Below are 4,910 nucleotides of genomic sequence, written 5' to 3'. Positions count from 1 at the left end.
GAGATTATTTCAGAACTGATTTCGCTCGAGTTAGTGCAAACTGCTGCACAAGAAAGCAGCTGTCTTTTTCAGCCTTTCTGAAATATGTGTTTTTACAGTGAACAGTACAAGCTAGATGAAGAAACAGACATTTTGGATTGCGCCACATTTCACTCTCTTTCTTTCTCTGTGTGTGAGCGCGTGTATCTGTGTGTCTAGATTTATATCCTGATCCAGTGGAAATGCACAAAGTAAGTAAGTTAGAAGTACAGGTCCTCCTTTTTTTATCTGCTGATTTTGTATCAGCGGATTCGATTCAACGTGTTGAGTCGCTAAAAAAAGATCCCTTTCAAACCATTTAACTAAGTGGGGGGAAAGCCAAGGAAAAGGGTTCCCTCACTTTCCACAGCAGGCTGGAGGGATGCAGGGCAGTCTATGGCTCCTCTCCTCTCCTCAAAGTGTATGGCAGCCTTCCCCTGGGGCCAGCAGGAACTTAAACAGAACACTCTCTGGCCAAGGGAGGGGGGAGAGGGCTTCAGTGCAACCAGGAAATGGTTTCTCAGAATGATGTAGACTGCACTGCATCCCTCCAGCTTGCCATGAAAAAGTAAGGGAACCTTATTTCCCTGGCTTTCCTTCCATTTCTTTAAATAGTTTTAAAGGGATCTTTTTATAACATGGATTTGATTTGAAACAGAAAAGAGGGAAAACATTCATTTCCAGTTCTGATGTAGGCATCTGCAAATTTTTTCAACGATGTGGGCATGGGAAACCAAACCCTGTGGATAATAAGGTTTGACGCGTAGAAGTGGAAGTACTTGCATGGGGACATCATCTTCAGACCCACAAGGTGGATATAAAAAGCCCAATTCTATCCAAGCCTATGGATCTCACAATCCATTGCTGTAAGTCCAGCTATGGCAGGAGGCTCCATGTACCTGCCAACAGCCCACTAAGACCCCACAGAAACAGTGAAGCCACTTCTGCCCAATGTTGCATATACCTAACAGGGATCAAATGTGTACACCTGTGGGCTGGATAGAAATAGGTTAATGTAGTGGTGGGGATGGGTCATGGGCAGTGCAGTGGAAGACTGGGGCAGTTCAGGGTTGGAGAGGCAGAATAGCAGCAGCAGCAGCACATGCTGAATCCTATTCTCCTTTCCTGGCCTAGGCCTCCCTGTCAATCACAGGAACCAAGATTACATACTGTCTTCTTAATGTGTTTTGTACCTGAAGGGGACTTTGAAACTTGAGCGAGCCTCAGAGCATAATTTCCTCACAATTCAAACTCCAGGCATTATGTGTGTGTTTTGGCTTGGGGATGCGTATCTATCCAACAGTCATAACGAACACTAAGGATCAAGCTGGTGACTGCTCGTACGTCAACTCGATTAATGAGCACCCCTATAGCAGAAAGGTGATTTATCCTGTGAGAAAACAAGTCATTTGATCAGAGATATGTAAAAAGGCTTCTGCATCAGAGATATGTACCAGGCTTCTGCAGGGACTGGTGAGTACATGCCTGTCCCTGCCGCTCCCTGACTTCCCGCACCCCCGCTGCCTCCCCCATCCCCTGCAAGGACTTACTGTGGTCCTCAAACTCTCTGCAAGTTTAAAAACCGCAGGTCTATACCAATGTATTCTGGGGCAACCAAAGAGGAGCAAGAAACCTGGAAGTGAGTCTTCAAAGCTATTTTTCCACTGATTACATGACCTGTAATACTAAGTGCTCCTTAGTGAGGAATACGAAGGCATATATAAGCAACTGGCAACTGGCACAAGGCAAGCAATGACAGAGTTGTTGTTTTTTTAATTTGCTGTTTTACTTAATATTGTTCAACAACTGGACACAGATTTTATGGAAACCTACTAGAGATCTACCAGTAAATTCCAATCTAACTTCTACCCACACCTGATTTAGATAACCCCATTCCCTTTGAACACAATAGAAAATCAGATGAAATCTAATATTCTGGTTTAACTATTGTGACCTAAGCCATGAGGAAGTTACAGGTTCAGTAATCAAGACCCACTTCCAGGATTCCGCTTCAAACAGCAAGCTATGAACACCCAGTGGCTAGAGCAACAATAAATCTCTTTGAAGACTTAGCAGCTGTCATATTCTTTGCCATGTTCTGGGACGAATGAAATATTTTCGTCATTCAGCTCCATTTATCAAACTTCATAATCCCTAGCCCAAAATAGTTGCAGCTGTAATACTTTGATGACACCCAGTTTGAGATGGGTGTTTAATACGCGTCATATGAACAAAGGCATCCTTTCGACAATTGAAAGTACTACTATTCCTGCAGGCAAATAAATCTGCAACCTATTTTACCAAGTTTTAACTGTACCCTGGGCCTCAGAATGCCTTACAAGGCATTAAAATGTCACTTCCAGTTAATCAAGGGAAACCTGAAGTTGTGTTTTTTTTTCAGCTGAAAGGGCATTCTGAAGCCTGCAGAGGCTCCGGTCCCTTTTAGAGGGCTTATGGGGCCAAAAATCACAGATTTGATTATCTGCAATTTTCAGTATCCACGGGGGAGGGGGGTGTCCAAGAATGGATTCCCTGTGGATACTGAGGCCCCATCTGTATTAGTATGTTTTTATGCCATAATACCTGTGTACTACATTTGAATATTTTTTTGCATTGATCAAAATGACAGTTTCATTATTACAGGTCCAGCCTATTTATACACGGATTTGACTCAAAACGAATGGCCCCTGCAAATGAGAAGGAATGTGCAGATCCCTGGAGAAGGGGAAAAATGCACCCCTTTAAAATCAGTTTTAAAAACTAAACAGTCCTTTAACAACAGCCTCCTTAATGAGAGAGAGAGAAGGGGGGGCAGCTGGCTGACAATCCATCAATCCTTCTCTCTCCAGCAGACCCCTCCCTTCCCCCTGAGCACGTGAAAGAAAGGTGATCACTTTGCATTGGTGAAGGGAGGGGCTGAGTGAAACACCTTTCTAAGCTCTTGGAGGACGACTGATTGATGGATTGTCTTCTTAATGACTCTTATCTTATTTCAAGGTCATCAAGGCTGTTTTTAAATCACTGGAGCAAAGAAACTTTGTTTTTTAAATTTATTTGCTATAGTGCGTTTTTTGCCATCCATGTGAGTGCTTGGAACGGAACCCACATGAATAATGAGGCTCAACCTGTACTATATAAGAATATTTATATGTATAATGATTTATATCTGTGGTTCCCAAACTTTTTAGCACTGGGACCCACTTTTTAAAATGACACCCTATCAGGACATACCTAACTTTATGAGACCAAAAAAAAGTTTTACTTTACCAGCCGCTCAAGCCTCTTTTAACTATAGTGGGGGGATAACACACCTGCTTCTGAAGCATTTGTTGAGCTCCATGGTGATTGAATCAGGACAATTTCAGCGTCCTTATATTTCCCTTCACCTGGCTTTCAATAACAGCCAAAGCACATTTGCCTCCTCATGAGTAAACACACACATGCAGCTCAGTTTTACTTTCCATAGAGCTCAATACATTTTTTCCTTGTCAGCTTTGAGAGAGAGAACTTCCTTCTTGAGAGTTTTTTTTTGGGGGGGGAAGGGCTGTGTTCATTGGAGCAGGTCCATTCTGGTGGTGTTGCATTCCTCTTGGCCTGCCCTTCTAACATAAGAACATGAGAGCCCTGCTGGATCAGGCCAAAAGCCCATCTAGTCCAGCTTCCTGTATCAGTGGCCCACCAAATGCCCCAGGGAGCACACAACAAGAGACTTGCATCCGGGTGCCCTCCATTGCATCTGGCATTCTGAAGCAGCCTACTTCTAAAATCAGGAGGTCGCACATACCCATCATTTATTGTAACCTGTGGTAGACTTTTACACCAGAAATTTGTCCAATCCCCTTTTAAAGGCATTCAGGTCAGATGCCATCACCACATCCTGTGGCAAGGAGTTCCACAGACCAATTACACGCTGGGTAAATAAATGTTTTCTTTTGTCTGTCCTAACTCTCTCAACACTCAATTTTAGTGGATATCCCCTGGTTCTGGTGTTGTGTGAGAGGGAAAAGAACATCCCCCTATCCACCCCCTGCATAATTTTGTAAGTCTCAATCATGTCCCCTCTCAGGCACCTTTTTTCTAGACTGAAGATCTCGAAACGCTGTAGCCTTTCCTTGTAAAGGAAGTGCTCCAGCCCAGTAATCATTTTGGTCACTCTCTTCTGGACCTTTTCCATTTCCATTATATCCTTTCTAAGATGTGGTGAACAGAACTGACACAATACCCCAGGTGTGGCCTCACAATCAATTTGTACAACAGCATTATAATATTAGCTATTTTATTCTCAATACATTTTCTAATTATCCCAAGCATTGAATTAGCCTTCTTCACTGCCGCCGCACATTCACCGAGTTGTCCACTAGCACCCCATGATCTCTCTCCTGATCTGTCATAGACAGCTCCGACCCCTTTAGCCTATATGTGGTTTCTTGCCCCAATGTGCATGACTTTACACTTCCTTACATTGGAATGCATCTGCCATTTTGCTGCCCATTCTCGCAGTTTGGAGAGATCCTTCTGGAGCTTTTGGTCTTTATCACTCGGTAAAGTTTAGTTTCAGTAAAGTTCGAAGTGGACTGAGGCATATTCACCCACTCATTAGGCTCAGCTTCACTTTCCACAGGGTTCAATACATCTTCCTTAAGCTATTAGTTTGTCAGTTTCAGTTTCACAACCCACCCACAATCAGGTTGCAACTCAGTGGTGGGAACTCCCAATGAAGAGAGAGAGAGAGAGAGAGAGAGAGAGTGTGTGTGCGTAAAAATTATTACACTTCCACTTAGCATTGCACTTTCTTGCACTACGAGAAAGAACTTATGAATTCTAGCTGCCTATCAAACCTTCTTCAGGCTGAGGGCTTAAATATGGTGACTAGCCTACAGCATGGTGTTTTG

The sequence above is a fragment of the Tiliqua scincoides genome, chromosome 6 (assembly GCF_035046505.1).
Source record: "Tiliqua scincoides isolate rTilSci1 chromosome 6, rTilSci1.hap2, whole genome shotgun sequence".
Lineage (NCBI taxonomy): Eukaryota > Metazoa > Chordata > Lepidosauria > Squamata > Scincidae > Tiliqua > Tiliqua scincoides.
This window is presented reverse-complemented; position numbering follows the sequence as displayed.